Source organism: Phocoena phocoena, chromosome 11 (assembly GCF_963924675.1).
Source record: "Phocoena phocoena chromosome 11, mPhoPho1.1, whole genome shotgun sequence".
NCBI lineage: Eukaryota > Metazoa > Chordata > Mammalia > Artiodactyla > Phocoenidae > Phocoena > Phocoena phocoena.
In genome coordinates, this window is record NC_089229.1 from 33279151 (window position 1) to 33299108 (window position 19958).

The following is a 19958-nucleotide window of genomic DNA, read 5'->3' on the forward strand; positions in this document are numbered from 1 at the left end:
AATTAGATCAGCTTCAAATAAATCAAGTGATTTGTCCATGAATTTCTGCCTGCTATCAATTAAATAAAAATAATTGGTCCCACTAGAAAATAGGACAAAATGACTGAAAACCAAGAGAAAAATTAAGCAACAGAATAGATCCACAGGTTATGAAGCATTAGAATTATTAGACACAAACATTAAAATTATTATAATTATCACATCCATAAATGAAGAAAATATAGAAACTTCAACGAAGTATTGGAATTAAAAATGTGTATGTGTATAATGTGAAAAAAAAATCCTAGAACTGAAAATATTGATAGCTGAATAAAGACTTCAGTCAGTGGGTATAAAAGAAAATTGACATTGCCGAAGGGAAGATTACTGTCTAATCTTCTTTTAAAGCAGTCTGTTTCTTTAAATATTTATTTATTTATTTGGCTGCGTCAGATCTTGGTTGCGGTACGTAGGATCTTCGTTGAGGCGTACGGGATCTTTCGTTGAGGTGCGGGTTCTACGTTGCTGTGCACGGGCTTCTCTCTAGTTGTGGCATGCAGGTTTTCCTCTCTCTAGTTGTGGCACATGGGCTCCAGAGAGTGTGGGCTCTGTAGTTTGCAGCACACAGGCTCTCTAGTTGAGGTGCGTGAGCTCAGTAGTTGTGGCACTCGGACTTAGTTGCCCCACAGCATGTGGGATCTTAGTTCCCTGACCAGGGATCAAACCTGCGTCCCCTGTATTGGAAGGTGGATTCTTTACCACTGGATCACCAGGGAAGTCCTTAAAGCAGTCTATTGAATTAAGCAAAGAATATCCATCTCGAAGAACGGAGACCAAAAAAAAAAAAAGAGAGGTACATTTAATTAGAGTCATAGAAAGAGAGAAAAGAACAGGCAGAAGCAAAATTCAAAAGATACTCACAAATAATATTCCAAATCTGACAAAAGATTTAATACCAAAAATCAGAGAAGCTGGGCTTCCCTGGTGGCGCAGTGGTTGAGAGTCCACCTGCTGGTGCAGGGGACATGGGTTCGTGCCCCGGTCTGGGAAGATCCCACATGCCGCAGAGCGGCTAGGCCCGTGAGCCGTGGCCGCTGAGCCTGAGCGTCCGGAGCCTGTGCTCTGCAACGGGAGAGGCCACAGCAGTGAGAGGCCCACGTACCACAAAAAAAAAAAAAAAAAAAAAAATCAGAGAAGCTGTAAAAGTCTCAAATGCAGAGTAACTCTAGCTACTTCATATAAAAACTGCTGAAAACCAAACACAGAGAGAAAATCTTTATAAGGAGCCCAAGGGAAAAGCATCTTGCCTTCAAAGGAAGGAAATAAGACTGACAGCTGCCCCACCTTCTTTATATGATCATCAGGTATACAAAAAATATAACCTCAATGTATAAAAAAAAAGATGGTGTTTTCAATATCTACCACATTTTATATAAATACATATAATACATATATAATATGTATGGTGTTATTTCAGTATTAAAAATTTCAAAAGCCAACAAAGTTAGCCTATGGTAACAGAAGTGAGATAAGTGGTTACTGCAGGGTGGTGGAGAAGAGTGATGACTTAAAGGGACCATAAGGCAAGATTTCATGCTCCTGGAAATATTCTGTAATTCAGTTTGTTAAAAATCTGTATCAGTAAATATGTTAACTTTGTAAAAATTCATCAAGCTATACAGTTTAGAATTGTGCACATTCTTATGTGTGGGCTTTTTTGTTGTTGTTGTTTTTAATTATCTTTTTCAAATTAAGATTTTATTTTTATAACAGTTTTAGGTTCACAGCAAAATTGAGGGGAAAATACAGAGATTTCCCATCTATACTATATCCCCACATTTACATAGCCTCCTCCATTATCAACATCTCCCGCCAGAGTTGTACATTTGTTACAATTGATAAATCTACAATGACACATCATTAGCACCCCAAATCTATAGTTTACATTATAGTCACTCTTGGTGTTGTACATCCTGGGGGTTTGGACAAATGTATAATGTCACGTATCCGTCATTATGGTGTCATACAGAATATTTTCACTGCCCTAAAAATCCTTTGTGCTCCATTTGTTCACCCTTTGTCCCTTCCCCTAAGCGCTGATCTTTTTCCTATTTCTATAGTTTTACTGTCGCAATGAATTTTCCAGAATGTAATATAGTTGGAATCATATAGTATGTAGTCTTTTCAAATCTACTTCTTTCGCTTAGTAATATGTATTTAAAGTTATGTTTTTTCATGGCTTAATAGTTTATTTTAGCACCAAATAATATTCTGTTGTCTAGATGTACCACCGTTTCTTTATCCATTCACTTACTGAAGGACATTTTGGTTGCTTCCAAGGTTTAGCAATTATAATCAAAGTTGCTAAAATGTCTGTGTGCAGGTTTTTGTGTGGGCATAAGTTTTCAAGTCCTTTAGATATATACCAAGGAATATTGCTGGATTATATTCCAAGAGTACGTTTAGTTTTATAAGATACCATCTAACTGTCTTCCAAAGTTGCTGTACCATTTTGCATTCCTATCAGCAATATATGAGAATTTCTGTTGCTCCACATCCTTGTCAGCATTTGGTATTGTCAGTTTTCTTTTAATTTGCATTTCCCCATGACAAATAAGCATCTTTTCCTATGCTTATTTGCCATCCATCTTCTTTGTTGAGGCATCTGCTAATGTTTTTAGCCTACTTTTTAATCCAGTTGGTGCTTGTAGAACTTTAAGAGTTCTTTGTATATTTTGGATAGTAGTCCTTTATCAGATGTGTCTTTTACAAATATTTTCTCCCTATTTATGGATCGTCTTCTCATTGTCTTGACATTGTCTTCTAAAGAGTTTATTTGTTAGATGTTACACGTGAATGTTTATTTGTACCCCAAAGTGGAACTGAAACTAAGGGAGACAAATTACTTTGAAAGTGAAAGCTGAAGGACCTAATAAAGAAGATATGCAGATAAAAGAAAGAAAATAACTTACATAGTATGTAAAACACTCAAGCTAGCACCTGACACATAGGAAGGATTCAATAAATATTAGCTGCTATAGTAATGAAAAAAAGTGGACAGAAGAAAGAAGAAAATGGGGCAAGGAGGAGAGCATAACTGAGAGAGGAGAAAAGTCAGAAGGAAAAGAAAGGAGAAAAAAGTAGTCTTAACTGTGACTATTGCCATTCGAATTCAATTTTCATTTAACTATCATTTATTTTTTGCTTGCCATTTTTTAATGTTTTATTTTATAGTGATAATAAATGTTGTTATATACTATTTATATATGTTTGTTTAAAATCTTTAGAAACTAATATGAAGACCAGCTTATTTATTTCAAAGTTTATTATATCCCATTAAAAGTTCATTATCATAAGCTATAAGTGCAGTTTTGTACATACTTCATTTAATTAAGTTTTGAAATCTATGCAGATGAGATAAAGGGAAGAATTGCATTTGATAAATGCTTCACAGAGAAGATGAAGTTCTAAATAATATGAAAGAATAAGGTATGGCATGAAGGACCATCTTTGTTGCATAGCTCCAAGGGAACCATTTACATTTGTAAATAGTAATTTTTTTGGAGTTGTGCACTGCTATGCTCCATCTGAAATCCAAATTCTCTTACTTTTTTTTTGGCCTAACCCTTGTGATTCTTCTTAGTATTAATTTTTATTGTGAGATGGCTTAAAAACAATAAAATATATCCATCTCAAGTGCATATTTTGATGAGTTTTGATAAATGTATATAGCGCTATAACTACCACCACATCATGATATGGAAGAGTTTCCTTATTTTAAACAGTGCCCTTTTCAGTCAACATCTCTGTTCCTACCATTGCCAGCATATCATTGATCTACCACTTTCTGACAGAATTCAGATATTTTTTTAAATTATGTTAGAAATTATTTTGTTCATAGGAAGAGGCAAAACAATGTTAAATGACTCATTTGAAATGATTAGTCATATACATACACTCATATTCTAGGTTAGTTGACATAATAAAATGTCATGGCCTATGCATGTCATGGCAAAAACTGACTAAAGACATGACCCTCAATAGGATTTTATTTATATATTTTTGTATTTTCTTTTCTTACTCTTCATTATTTTTATTTTTCTTATGTCTTTCTCCTTTCTCTCTGTTGTTTATACTTGCTCTCCTCTCTATTTAAAGAGACCCCATTTTTTTCTAAGGCAATACTGAGGGTGACTATAAACCAAGTCTAATTGAAGCAATAAGAGTTATAATGAGATCAGACTCTGGCCAATCCATGGGCTTATTATTGAAAGCAATTCCATTAAACTGGTTTCTTTTTTAACTATACCTGTTGTTTGTGCAATGCAATGACTTTATGCTTTTATTTAGTAATAAATAATAATCTCTAAACTTTTATAAGTCTGTTGACACAGTTCTTGTTACTTTAAGTTATGGCCAAGGTGTTTCCAGTCATTCTTTTTCACTCAGACCGAAGTGTTCAGTCACAGTTGTATAAACAGAATTCTGCTCATTCAGAGGAAGAATGAATACTTTTAGAATACTGTTTCTGCTTTAGGGCCACTATTCTATACTATCTGTTCTCCTTGGTATTTTTAATCCTTTTATTCATTTTGTATCATTATATTTCAAGCTTATGTATTACATAAAACACTAGCGATACATGGTCAAGCTAGCCATCTTCTTACTAGTGCATGATGTGCTAATGGTAAGTGTTTAGATTAGAATGTATTTTGTAGCTTTGCATATAATGCTTTCATTTCCAATATGTAAAGTCTATTCTAGGCACTTCACGTTTGTTATCTTACTGCCTCCTCACAATCAGTCAAGAAGATGAGTATTACCATCTCCTTTTCACAGATGAGGAAAATGAAGCATAGCAACAATATACAACTTATAAAAATTTATATATCTTCAAGCCTGTTTTTGTATCACTGTGATAAACACACTTTTTCCACCATGGCTAATCGTATTCATATATATCAGAAGAACGTTACGTGATTAACTTTAAGCATAGCAACAATATACAACTTATAAAAATTTATATATCTTCAAGCCTGTTTTTGTATCACTGTGATAAACACACTTTTTCCACCATGGCTAATCGCATTCATATATATCAGAAGAATGTTATGTGATTAACTTTAAGCCATGATAGCAGTTTTCATCTTATTATGCGAACAGTAGATAATATAGAAAACAACACATAAAATTCAAATTAATAATGTGAGGGAAAAAGCAACAAGATAATATAAATGATAAGGTACTATTTTATGTTTCTCCTTTTTTCTAAAAGATTGATTTTGTAAATCTGCCCCCAAAAGCAAGATTTTTTCTCTGTCAGAACCTCAAGAAGTTTCATAAAGAGGTAATATAAAATAAATACAGAGTAATATCTGTGCTATCATGGTGTATTATTTTGAGAAAATAAATGCATTATTTACCTTGACAGTGTCATCTGGAGCAGCCTTCCAGGGATAAATAATTATTCACATGGCTGTTTTCCTCCTGGAACATTTTAACCCTATCTGTGTGATTTGTTTTCATTGTTAATAGTCCATTATCAAAATGAACTATTGCCTTAGCAATGTGTTTTCACAAACATTTAAAATTCTTTCCTAGAGAACATATATGATTTTATTATGTATTTTTGTGTGTATATATATACACATGCACACACATATAGATATTAACATATAAATTGAAAACCTTTTTTGAAACATACATATCTAGAAAAGTACAAACTCTTAAGTGAATGACAGTAAATATTTACAGTGAACATATCTCTCTAAGTAAGTATAAACATAATAGGAAAGAAAATATTACCAATGTTTTAGGAAACTCTTTCATACCTCTTCCTAGTTATCCTCAGTTTAACCCCCAAATAACAACTGGCTGACTTCTATTACCATAAATTAATTTTGACCAATTCTGAAGTCTGTATAAATGGAATCATGCACGATATACTCTTTGTGTGTGATATCTTTTCTCAACATTATGCTAAAGAGACTCACCCATGTTGTCATGTATAATAATAGTTAATTCTCATTGACATATTTTATTACATGAATATTCTGAAATACATTTGTCCATTTTACTGCTGATGGACGTTTGTATAGTTTTCAACTTTTGACTATTGCAAAGAGAGCTCCTATAAACAATATAATGTATACCTTTTGTTGCCACATTCATATATTTTTTGAGTGTGAAATTAGGATTGTAGCTGTTGGGTCATAAGGTAATCATAGGGTAAGTATATATTCAGCTTCAGTTTATACAGACAGTTTCCAAAGTGCTTGTGCCAATTTGCTAAACATTAAGTGTTATATAAGAGTTGTATTTGTTCTGCATTCTTCCCAAATCTTGAAATAATGTTTTAGACATTTTATTCAATATGGTGATCATGCATTTGCCTGATAAGAAGTACTGTTGATCACTCTTTCATATGGTATTGGTCATTTGGACATTCTTTTGTGTGGAATGGCTGTACAAATATATTTGCCTTTAAATATTAGATTGAATATCACTTGTTAATTTCAGGAGTTTTATGAACACATTTACTGTAAATGTTATTGCAGCATAATTGACACAAATTGATCTATACATATTTAAAGTGTGCAAGTTGATTAGTTTTGACATATGTATATACTCATGAAGCCATCAAGACAATCAAGATAATGAACTCATCTGTTACCCACAAAAGGTTCCTTATGACCCTTGGCTATTCCTAAGCTTTACCACCCTGTTTTCTAGTCTCCAGGTCACTATAAATTAATTTACATTTTTAGAATTTTATATGAATTAAATCATACAGGAAAAAAGACGCAGATGTAGAGAATGGACTTGAGGACATGGGGAGTGGGAAGGGTAAGCTGGAATGAAGAGAGTGGCATGGACATCTATACACTACCAAATGTAAAATAGATGGCTAGTGGGAAGCAGCCACATAGCACAGGGAGATCAGCTTGGTGCTTTGTGACCACCTAGAGGGGTGGGATAGGGAGGGTGGGAGGGAGGTAGATGCAAGAGGGAGGAGATATGAGGATATATGTATATGTATAGCTGATTCACTTTGTTATAAAGCAGAAACTAACACACCATTGTAAAGCAATTGTACTCCAATAAAGATGTTAAAAAAAAATCATACAGTATGGACTCATTCTGTTTTGCTTCTTTCATTCAGCATAATTACTTAGAGATTGCTCTATATTATTGTATATATCAATAGGTCATTGCTGTTGGGGAGCTGTTGTTTACTAAATATAGAATTTTGGTTTTGCAAGTTGAAAAAGTTCTGGAGATGGTTGTACAATAGTGTGAATATACTTAATGCTATCAAACTGTACACTTAGAAATGGTTAAGATAGTAAATTTTATGTTATGCATTTTTAACATAATAAACATAATTTTAAAACCCTTTTGTTTTTAGCTTAAACAATTGGTGAATTTAACTAATAATAATTTTAAAAAACTGGAGAAAGGCAAGAATTGCAAAGACATGGTAGAATCAATGTTCTGGCCATGTTTGAATTTTAAAATACCTGTTAGAGAGCCAAGAATTGAGATCCATAAGCAGATGGAGAGTCACATTTGGAGTACAGTGGAAAGGTCAGGCTGCAGAAATAAATTTGGTAGTCAAAAGGATATAGATAATAATTAAAGCCATGGACCTGAATGAGAACACCTACAGGAAAATATAGACTGAGAAGAGAACAGAGTTCAGGACCAACCAAATAGTATTATTCCGGCAAAGGAGGAGAAGCCAGCAAATGAACCTAAATTGAAAGGCCTGCAAACGATGATAAGCATCACAAGCATATGGCATCACTAAAGCCAAGAGAAAACAATGTTTCAGGAAGGAATTAGTTAATTGAGTTCAGAAACTATTGAGTGATCAGGTAAGATAAAATTTATTTTAGTGGCTTGAGAGTATGGGCTAAGTGTTAGCTGAGAAGGAACTGAAAAGTGAGAAAGATCTTTTGAGATATTTTCGAATGAAGAAATATATTGACATGAGGGAGTTAATTCAAATATATTGAATTGAAGAGATACATTGTTGGTGGGAGGGTTTTATCCTTAAATACAGAGAAATGTTAAAACAGGATTTTAAATTATGGGAATGATTTAGTGCAGAGAGGGTAAATGATGTGAATGAGAGAGATTAGCATGAGAAAATTCTTTGAACATCTACAAGGGTTCATGGGTAAAGTTCAGAGGAGTTTGGTAGATCAGTAGGGTGGATTAGGAGAGTTGGGAACTCCTATATAGTGGCTACTACTTTCTCAGTGAGGAAAATTTAAAGTAATCCAGTCCACTGTAATTAAGTTTGAAAATAGGGCTTCCCTGGTGGCGCAGTTATTGAGAGTCTGTCTGCCGATGCAGGGGACATGGGTTTGTGCCCCGGTCCGGGAGGATCCCACATGCCGCAGAGCGGCTGGGCCCGTGAGCCATGGCTGCTGAGCCTGCGCGTCCGGAGCCTGTGCTCCGCAACGGGAGAGGCCACAACAGTGAGAGGCCCGCGTACCACAAAAAAAAAAAAAAAAAAGAAAAGAAATAACATAAAGAAAGGGAAAATACTTATCTTGTTCACTATTGTACCCTAAGAACTTAAATAATCTGTTACCTAGTAGATAATAGGTAATTTTTAAATTTAAAAAAATGTTTAAAGTTAAATTACAAGGAATTATCTTTTCAAAGTTCATTTGCTAATCATTTCCAAAATCATTAGGCCTAGGAAGAGACCTTTTCTTTCCTCAGTGTATTATAGCTGCAAATACATTATAATAATTCTCTAAATGTTTATTCCCTCTCTCAAATCAGCAAACTAAAGCACATAAAGTTTTTTTGTCTCATTAAATTCTTTTTTTTTTAGATTGAAGTATATTTGACTTATATTAGTTTCAGGTGTACAACATAGTGATTTGATTTTTTTTTTTTTTTTTTTTTTTTTTTTTTTTGCGGTACACGGGCCTCTCACTGTTGTGGCCTCTCCCATTGCGGAGCACAGGCTCCGGACGCGCAGGCTCAGCGGCCATGGCTCACGGGCCCAGCCGCTCCACGGCATGTGGGATCTTCCCGGACCTGGGCACGAACCCATGTCGCCTGCATCGGCAGGCGGACTCTCAACAGCTGCGCCACCAGGGAAGCCTGTGATTTGATATTTTTATAGACTATACTCCATATAAAGTTATTATAAAATATTGACTATTTTCCCTGTGCTGTACATTACATCTTTGTAACATTTATATTATACCTAGTAGTTTGTACCTCTTGTTCCCCTTCACCTATTTTCCCCTTTCTCTCCCCCTCCCACACTTCTCCCCTCCAGTAACCACTAGTTTGTTCCCTGTTTCTGTTTTGTTGTATTTGTTCTTCTGTTTTATTTTTTAGATTCCACACGTAAGTGAAAGCATACAATATTTGTCTTTCTCTGATTTATTTCACTAAGCATAATACTATCCAGGTCCATCTATTTTGTTTCATATTGCAAAATTTCATTCTTTTTATGGCGAGTAATATTGCATTGTGTATATACACATCTTCCTTATTCATCTGTTTCTTTAGATTGCTTTCATATCTTAGCTATTTTAAATAATGCTACTATGAACATTGGCGTGCATATAACTTTTTGAATAGTGTCACCTCACACCTGTCAGAAAGGCTATTGTCAGAAAGACAAGAAATAGCAAGTGTTGGCAGGGATATGGAGAAAAGGGAACCCTTGTAATACTGTTTGTGGGAATGTAAGTTGGTTCAACCACTATGAAAAACAGTATGGAGATTCCTCAAAAAATTGAAAAGAGGACTACTATATGATTCAGGAATTCCACTCGAAAGAAATTGAAAACACAAACTTTTCTTTTAATCTTGGAAATACTGTTTTAGAAGAAGTGATTTAAGACCTAGTTGAACAACACCAGAAGAGCCTACCGTTAAGTATTTACTACAGTAATTTGTCAAATCATTTCTCTTTTATGAGCCTTATTTTTCTCATGTGTAAAATGGAGAGCCTTAATGCCCTCTTCACTATTCTGATGAAAGAATTAAATAAGAATGTGTTAGTGGGAAATTTTATAAAGGCAAATGTTATATAATAAGGGAGATAACAGTTCACTGATACTAACCTTAAAAAAAAAAGAAAAACCCAACAGTGTAAAGGGCTTCCTCCTCCACACTCTGTCTCTCTAAGTAACATAATGAGAATATGAGTCATCTGTGTTCTTGGAAGAGTAGTATATGTATATCTGTCTGTAGTATTTGGAATCATAATTAAAATTTTTAAATGGCACTGATATCTACGGATAAAAATAAGGAATATTCTGCTTTCAAGGCTTTAAGTTCTTTAAATTTAGTTAAAGATGTTACTTTTAAAGGCTCAGCAATACATAGACTTTTACACTTGTAGAATATCTAGATTTTTACTTCTAGGAAACATAAATTGTCATAATTTATATTTTTAGAGATTTATACAATCATAATTTGTATAGTCATAAATTGTTTTGATATACTTGTATAATTTGTATGATGAAAACTAAACTATCAAATATAAAAATGCAAAATAGCCCCACAACCTTCTATGCAGTTAATTCATATTTTTCAAATGGTGGCACTGCTGATAACTATTAACCAGTCTTCATACACTTGGGAAGCAAGGCAAAGATCACATACTCATATGGTTGTAAGATCAATGTATTGCTCAGATCATTGTTAGAAATGATACAGTTTGAGATTGTTTTACATTGAAGCTTATTTTTTGATCTAGTGTTCACTTTTTCTTGGTAATAAATATGCCTCTCACAGTTATAATCAGTTAATGCTCTCATGAATATTATATGTTTAAAAATAAGAAAAAAGTCCAGGTGTGTAAACCTTCATTGCTCCCATAAAAACTAAAGGATATGATTGTGTTTGGACCCCTCTGAAGGTTTGGGAAGAGGAACAGTGGAATACAAGACTTAGAAATCCAACATAGTTGGTCTCAGACTCTAGGGTATGTTGTAGACATTACTGATGTGGTTTCTGTGCAAAGTAGAGATGTGGAGTGGTCACCTGACTTTTACCAAATAGGGATGAAAGAGACCTAATAATACTGATCTCTTATTAGCATATAAATAAGGGACTGAATATTGTCAAATTTCAAAATGAAGACAATAGATGCCAAGTAAATATTTATCTATGTCATCTCATTTAAAATGCTTTTTAAAAAACCTTGAACCACACTTTCAGAACCCAAATGTATTGACATAGTAGTAGAACTGACACTCACAAATTCATGGTTTCTTTAAAGATACTAATCTCAGCAATGAATAGAGAAAATCAAACAGCAAGTATTGAAAGCAGAAACGTAATTGGCCTGTTTGGAAAAAGTTTACTAGGGTAACAGTGACTAGATTCAACATGCAATTGCCATCATGATGAATGTTTACAACATTTTTTTGAGAGCCAATTATACTGTTTTTTGTGCAGGGACTGGAGATCAGCCAGATCAGTTGTTTGCACAAAGCCGCTTTGGGTCTGCCTTTTCAAACAAAAGCTGCAGAAAATGTTATAGCAAGGTTGAAGCTTTATTCCACTCTGGTAAGAGAAGCTTTCTTTTTCTTTACTATAGTGAGAGTTTGATAAGAAATCCTTTTAAACCATAATGCGATCAGGGAGAAGAGAAGCTGTTCTGTGTAACAAGTCATAAAATGCTTTCTTTCCTTTTGAACTGTTTTTTCATGATGCTTTTTGCCTGTACGTTATAGTGAAATAAAACTGAAACACTAAGTCATACTGTACATGTTAAATTTGTACTGGAGGTAGGGGAGTCTTAATGTACTCTTCTGGAGAATGAAATGTGGTGTTATTTTATGTTTTATACTCTAGATCTCCTGGTCAGGACAAAAGGAAAAAAGTCAGTATTCTGACACCGTAGCTGAGAGTGAATCCATGTGTTTAAGTTTTCCCCTGACCAGTGATGTTATTAATGCCCAGCAGCTCACCACCATAAAGCTTCAAGAACCCGACCAAATTTGCCCTCTGGGTTTACTTGCAGGCATTTCAGACCACTCTAGCTTCCTTTCATTTTAAAAATTGGAAAAGCTGGGATAGTAATTCTGGGTGAGTTTGTCTGCATGCAGCTCTCAATAATGTAACTTTACGTATATATACAAAATACAAGATTTTGTTTTTCACAACAATTTCTTTGATCTGTAATATGCTTCAATATTTCCACAAATATCTTGCCTTGTTATAAACTCTGACTGAATTCATATCTGTCTAAAATGACAGGAAATAGTTGAGAGTATAAATACACGCCTATGTATATATACACATAAATATATACAAATATTTGACATGTGCACAATTAATTTTAGATAATGGCAGATTTATACATTACAGTAATGTAATCCCTACAGAAGCCTGTCATTTTAAGTTTGCATTATATAACTCTTCATTTTCCTGGTAAACATTTGTTCAGAAAATGATGATGTAAATATCAAAAAGACTTTATAACCAATCACCTGCCTTGAACACTAAATCTATGTTTTGAGGTGAACTTGTCTGTAGTTTTCAGTAGCTGAATTACATGTGTGATTTTATATATATATATATATATAAAATCCATGAGATTTTAATATGAATCTTTTTAGAAATTTATCCCAGAGTAGTATTCCCAGCTTCAAAGGTATAAGCAGCTGGGAATGTCACTCTAATAAGTCACTAATAAATATTCATGTTCATTTGATCATTTTAATAAGCATTTATTGACTCTCTACCTTGCTAGATATTTCAATGAAAAGAAATATGCAGCTTATAAAAGAAATGTAATATATAATATCTGCATAGATTTAAAGATGATTCAACACATATACTTGAAAATAATTTGTATTGAGGTTGTAGCTAAGGAAAAATAGGTAAAAGTATCTTACACACAGAGTCAGGAACAGTCAGGTACAACAATAAATGCAATAAGAATTAATTTTTCAGATTAAAAAATAATTCCACCCTTTAATACATGAGCCTGAAAAACCGTTGCGATGCCATTTTTCCCTTTTACCCTCTTTTAAATTCTGCATACATTTAATACAACCCATTTTAAGTACTTGAGCTGTGTACGTCGTACTGAAAGAAATATAAAGACAGCCCTGTCCCTGAAAGAGAGTCTGGTCTGAAGGTGAGCTCAGCCAAAAAAAAAAAAAAAACCAAATTATATCACCATGAGTCCTTATAGTTAAAATAATAATAATGATAACAATAACAATAATTCAGTTAACATTCTGTGGTTTTTTCCCTCTTAAAGACTGTATGTTGCCCTTAGCCACCTGCAACAGGCAACAACAGCAGTAAGTCCCAATTCATTTAGTTTCCCCCTTTCCCAATTTTGAAATAAATTTCAGATGGACAAGAGTTTCCTTCTAGGGAAAGAATCATGTTTAATGGTATATATATATATATTTTTTTTTCTTTTCATTATCACCTTTACCTTTAGAAAGTTTACTTTGTCATCACACACACACACACACACACACACACACACGCACACGCACACACACTATTTCATGAGGAGGAAAGAAAGCAAGTAGAGCACATGTGCCCCCTGATGAGTATGGCACAGCAGGATCCCCCAAATTTTTTTACCTTCAAGCGTTTGCTTTTGCTATTTAGGCCAAGAACATGGTTTTTCTATTGTCTGGTATCCAGGTTTTATCTGTCCTTTATGGCTTAGAGTAGAGGCCACTTTGTATCATGATGTCTTCCCAGCATGCTTCATGCCCAGTCCAGGTAAAATTATCTCTTCCCCCTTTAAACATTCTTATCACTTTGTCATTATGTGGAGAAAAGGCTGAAGTTTATGAACAGCATGCAAATGCCTTATCTCATAATCACAAAGACAATGAGACACTTTGTCACACATTCCCTCCTTCCAGACAATGTTTTCAAAGTCTGCTTTTTAAAATGTTACTTTTAGGAAATTAAATTTTTAATTGCTTTTCAAATTTCCTTTGCCTTCTTTGCCCACCTGCTTTTCTAACAGCTGGTAATCTTGCCTTCTGTTTCACTGAGAAAGTAGAAATCATCTGACGGGGTCCCCCCCATGTTCTTTTGCCTCCAAATCTAAAAAGCTTACTTCAGTCTACACCCATCCCTCTCTTTCCACCTTTTATAGTGGGAGGAAACACCCAAACTTATATCAGGATTCAAACACTCCTCTACTTCTGACTTCTCAGGTATTCACCTCAGTCTGCCAAATCTTTTCTCCTAATCATCAGTTTTATTTTCTCCATAAAATCCTTCCCACTGGAAGTCTATGTTAACCATACATACCTAACAATCCGTGGCTGGGATGACACATTCCCCTGTTGGTGCCATCCATATTCTGCTATTGTCCACACACTTCTCAAAGAGTTTTTTGTTTTTTGTTTTCTAGACACCATTTCCATGACCCTGTCTACCTCCACTTCTCTCCAATCTTACTCTACCTTCATGACTCTTCCAAACCTTCTCAAGTAGCTATTTGACTTTCTTGTTGATAAATCCACTGGACACTTTTCAGTTCTCATCTTCCTTTTCCACCAGTATATAAAGGTTGACTATTCAGTCCTTTTGAAACACTTTAACCTTTACTTCCCAGATACCACATTCTCATGAATTTATTTGGTTTGTTTGATTTTCCTACTTTTTGGTAGTTTCTTTCCTATTCTTTCTCTTTTACTGGACCATTTGTTTAAGAGTTCTATAAAACTCATGTAAAAGAATGAAATTAGAACAGTCCCTAACACCATACACAAAAATAAACTCAAAATGGATTAAAGACCTAAATGTAAGGCTAGACACTATAAGAGGAAAACATAGGCAGAATACTGTATGACATAAATCAGAGCAAGATCCTTTTTGACCCACCTCCTAGAGAAATGGAAATAAAAATAAACAAATGGGACCTAATGAAACTTAAAAGCTTTTGCATAGCAAAGGAAAACATAAACGAGATGAAAATACCACCCTCAGAATGGGAGAAAGTATTTGCAAACGAAGCAACTGACAAAGGATTAATCTCCAAAATATACATGGAGCTTATGCAGCTCAATATCAAAAAACAAGCACCCAATCCAAAAATGGGCAGAAGACCTAAATAGACATTTCTCCAAAGAAGATATACAGATTGCCAACAAACACATGAAAGGATGCTCAACATCACTAATCATTAGAGAAATGCAAATCAAAACTACAATGAGGTATCACCTAACACTTGTCAGAATGGCCATCATCAAAAAATCTACAAACAGAAAATGCTGGAGCGGGTGTGGAGAAAGGGAACCCTCTTGCACTGTTGGTGGGAATGTGAATTGGTACAGCCACTATGGAGAACAGTATGGAGGTTCCTTAAAAAACTAAAAATAGAACTACCATATGACCCAGCAATACCCTGAGAAAACCATAATTTCTCAGCAATACCCTGAGAAAACCATAATTCAAAGAGTCATGTACCACAATGTTCATTGCAGCACTATTTACAATAACCAGGATGTGGAAGCAACCTAAGTGTCCATCGACAAATGAATGGATAAAGAAGATGTGGCACATACATACAATGGAATATTACTCAGCCATAAAAAGAAACAAAATTGAGTTATTTGTAGTGAGGTAGATGGACCTAGAGTCTGTCATACAGAGTGAAGTTAAGTCAGAAAGAGAAAAACAAATACTGTATGCTAACACATATATATGGAATCTAAAAAAAAAAAAATGGTTCTGAAGAACCTAGGGGCAGGACAGGAATAAATACACAGATGTAGAGAATAGACTTGAGGACCCGGGGATGGGGAAGGGGAAGGGTAAGCTGGGACGAAGTGAGAGAGTGGCATGGACATATATACACTACCAAATGTAAAATAGATAGCTAGTAGGAAGCAGCCCCATAGCACAGGGAGATCAGCTCAGTGCTTTGTGACCACCTAGAAGGGTGTGACAGGGAGGGTGGGAGGGAGACTCAAGAGGGAGGGGATATGGGGATATGTGTATACATATAGCTGATTCACTTTGTTATACAGCAGAAACTAACACAACATTGTAAAGCAATTATACTCCAATAAAGATGTTAAAAAAAAAGAATGGCACTTCTAAATTTTAAAAACTTAATGTATATCTATTATGACAACAAAAGGGGTATAATTTGTGCCATGGAGAACCTTAGTGGTGAAAGACTCTAAAAACAGAATACACCCACCACCCCCATGTTAGCTGATTTTTCTTTTCAATGTGACTTGCAGGAATAAACTATGGTCCAACATTAAAAAAAAAAAGGAGCTCCACAAAACTCAGTATGGGTCTAATAATCCTCTCCCTATTTTCTCTTTTCTCTCTCTCTCCCTCCCTCCTTTTCTCTATGATCTTCATTACTAACATTTAAACACATTTTTAAATATCAGCAATCTTACAGCGAAGTGTACCAATAGCTAGGTTCATCCTCTGATAAAGTATAGGGATATACTTGACAAGCATATTAGATTTTGGATCAGCTAATAAAATACCCTCTACCCTAAACAATATTTGATGAGATTCTACCACGTTTCTGTTTTGGTTTTTTCTGTTTTACTACTGAATGTCACTGTCTTGTTTCATATATTCACTATTTCTTTAGCTATACAAATAAATGGAAATGGAGAAAGAGGAAATCATGTGAAGGGCATAGAATAAACAGATTTTTGTTATACTAAGATATTCTTACCTTTTGACAAAATAAGTAATAAACAATATGAGTCAACATATGACAAATGTTGATGTAGTTATCTTTATTTTGATGTGTGTGAGATTCAAACAAAGATTCACAGTAGAGAGTTTTTAATCAAATTGGAAAGAAATGTCTGACAAAATGGTTTAAATATGGAAGTTATACTAATTAAACTGTTTTGGGTTACAATAAATAGGGAGAAAAATAAATTGCTTCACCCATTACTCTGGAGAATATATTTCAAAATAGAGTTCAGTTAAAAGCAAATATCACTTGCTTTTTTATATTAGTAATTATATAGTGGACCCCTTCAGATAGTATTTGAACATTTATCCAGGATAAAAAAATTAGAGAGAAATAAGACTAGAGATAATGCAGAAATGTTGAGAAATTATTGGAGAGAAGGATAATGACTTGTATTAGGTATCAAGTGTAATACCTGTGTATGTATGACAATGTATCAGTGAAAAAAGGTTAATGTGCCTGGTGTGTGTGTGTCTGTGTGTGTGTATAAAATATACTTTGGTGTATAGATTGATATCTGTCCATCATAGACATGCTTCATTTTGCTTTGCTTTGACTTTTCTAGGTGTACTATTTCTGGTGTTAATTCAAATATGAGAATTCTAACTTGCCCTGTCTCTTTAAAATCCAGATTATATTCTGGGAATTATAAAGAGGTTTTTTTCTATATTTCTTTCAAATGTGCTTAGCCCCATATAACAGATTCTTAGCAGACAAATTTGTTATTATGTGTGATCCACTGGTGGATAAATTTAAAAGTTTGTTAGCATTTTTTATAGAGTCGGGTGAGTACTATTCAGGAAGACACAACATAACTGATTTCTGTTCAATTGAGCTAAGCTGGGTCATGGAGACTGAGAGAGATATTCTAATGTCTGGGAAGCAGCGGCATAGCACAGGGAGATCAGCTCAGTGCTTTGTGACCACCTAGAGGGGTGGGATAGGGAGGGTGGGAGGGAGGGAGACGCAAGAGGGAAGAGATATGGGAACATATGTATATGTATAACTGATTCACTTTGTTATAAAGCAGAAACTCACACACCATTGTAAAGCAATTATACTCTAATAAAGATGTTAAAAAAAATTCCTTATGCCCATCAATAGGTGAGTGAATAAACAAATTGTTTTTAAAAAAAAAGGGAGGAGATTGCTGTTTTACACCACCAAGCTTCGGGTGGGCTAAAAAAAAAAAAAAAAATAAGAAATATCTCTGATGCCAGGGAACATGGGCTGATTTTTTAAGAACACTTATAAGCTAACAAAAGGTCTCTAGGTGTGCATAAGTAGGCTTGGCTTAAAAAAATTTAAAGCAGATATACTCATTGATAACTCCCTCATTTCATTCATCTCTAATACCACCTCCTCAGAAAGATTGCTGTGGCTCCCCACTCCTATGGTCACTCTGTATAAACTTACCACACTTTCTCTTCATATAATTTATAATTACCTGATATTTTATTATTTACTTGTTTGTTTTTGTCTCTTAGACTAAGGGAGACTACATTTAACACTGTGGGAAGTGTGTGGCATCATCAGGAAAAACGTTGTGATTACTCTAGGTTGATAACCATGGCTACGCTTTTCTGGGGGTCGTCTGTTATGTAATTATCCTGACGTAAAAAACATCCATAACATTAGTTAGTTAACACTAATACTTTATGGCCAACCCTAATGCATGCACATACACACACACACAGAGTATATTAAGGAAGCCAATGACATTTACTTAGAAAAGTAAAAAAAAAAAAAAAAAAAGAATTTGTTTTTTGTTTTCTTCTCATTAATTCACATATCTTTTTGTGAGAAAATACTCTAATTCATGACAAGAATAAATAAACAATCCCTACAACTAACTTATGGAAATTGTTCTCATTCATTACTTTTAATTCTTTAGGCAAGGCTAATTGTTAGGGCTACAAGATCCTGTGTTTGTCAACCTTTGTTTTAATTCTTCCACCACTGTCTGTGAATTTAGGCAAGGAGTATAAACTCCCTCATCATTGTAATGAACATAACAGAATTTCCATCTCTACAAAATGATTAAGATTAAATAAGAAAAAAAAATAAAACAATTACAAGAATGCCTGGCACACATTACTACAAACAGGTTAGCCACTACTCTTTTGAGGTATTTTGATACTTCAGATATCCCCTAACAATTGTCTTTACATAATAATGCTCAGAAGGCAACCATACTTTCTTCTATTTCTAATATTTTTGTTAGGTTACCATTGCAGTAACTGTTTTACTACCCCAATTTTAATAACCATCATTCCCACTTTCAATCTGTCCCTAAACATTAGTATGTTCTTTTCCTCTGTCACATATGACTGACACCATGCCTTATAATCAAATGTTAAGTCCTACAATTTCTTGTTCTCAAGTCTCTCACACCTGATTCATCTTTTCCATTTCCATTAACATACCCTTGATTAGAAATAAATTTGGAAAATATTTTCAAAGAGGTTTTTGAAGAGAAGCAAGGGAGGCTTTTATATTTATAAAAGATCATTTGCCTTAGGGAGTTTTGTATTAGATAATGGAAAATGCAAGCTACAACCTAAGTAACCTGAAATAGAACAAGAATCATTGGTGTCAGATCCTCCATCAGAAATTGGACAGTGACACTCTGAAATCTATAGAAGTGACATGAAGTGGTATCAGTAGTGTGTGGACTATCATTTTCACAATATACAATGTTTGAAGTCCCCCAGGGTAAATACAACATTAGGAAAGAACCAGGTCTGGTTTTTTTAAAGGTATTTTTTCCTTAAAATACCTAAATTGTGCTGGCATAAAATAATTTTGGACTCATTAGTCTGTTGTTTGGGGATGAGAAAAACTTTAAAATATTTGACTCATTAGGATGAAATTGTATTTGTAAATATTTAGTGTAATATTCAAATTTTATAAATACAACTTTTATTTTCAAATGTAACTGTAGTACAATCCAAATATAACCCCAAAGCTCCATGAAACACTGTTTGAAAATCCCTACAGCTCTGGTATGCAAAACAGAATGTGTTTTTTAATGACCAAGTAGATAAAGAAGCAGCCAAAACAGCAAGTAGAAGTCAGGCTGGAAGTAGCATTCAGTGAGGCTGAAGCTGGTGATCCTGCTGATATTCACTTTGGACACTGAAGTAAAGATTGCAAAGGGTTCCATGCGTTAGTCAACAAGTCTTAGAAGTAGAGATGGGAAGATACTAGTTTTTACACTAGACTCCATCTTTCACTTATTGATTTTGTAATCTTGATAAAATTA

At 34.2% G+C, this 19958-nt stretch overlaps 1 protein-coding gene across 1 annotated transcript in view; it reads left to right on the forward strand.

The window, feature by feature from the left end:
* Positions 1–19958, forward strand: part of MGAT4C (MGAT4 family member C) — a 623142-nt gene that overhangs the window by 267298 nt on the left and 335886 nt on the right. The window contains exon 2 of the mRNA XM_065887430.1: positions 11425–11535. The gene's annotated coding sequence lies outside the window, so the exon portion shown is untranslated. The remainder of the gene's footprint in view (positions 1–11424; positions 11536–19958) is intronic.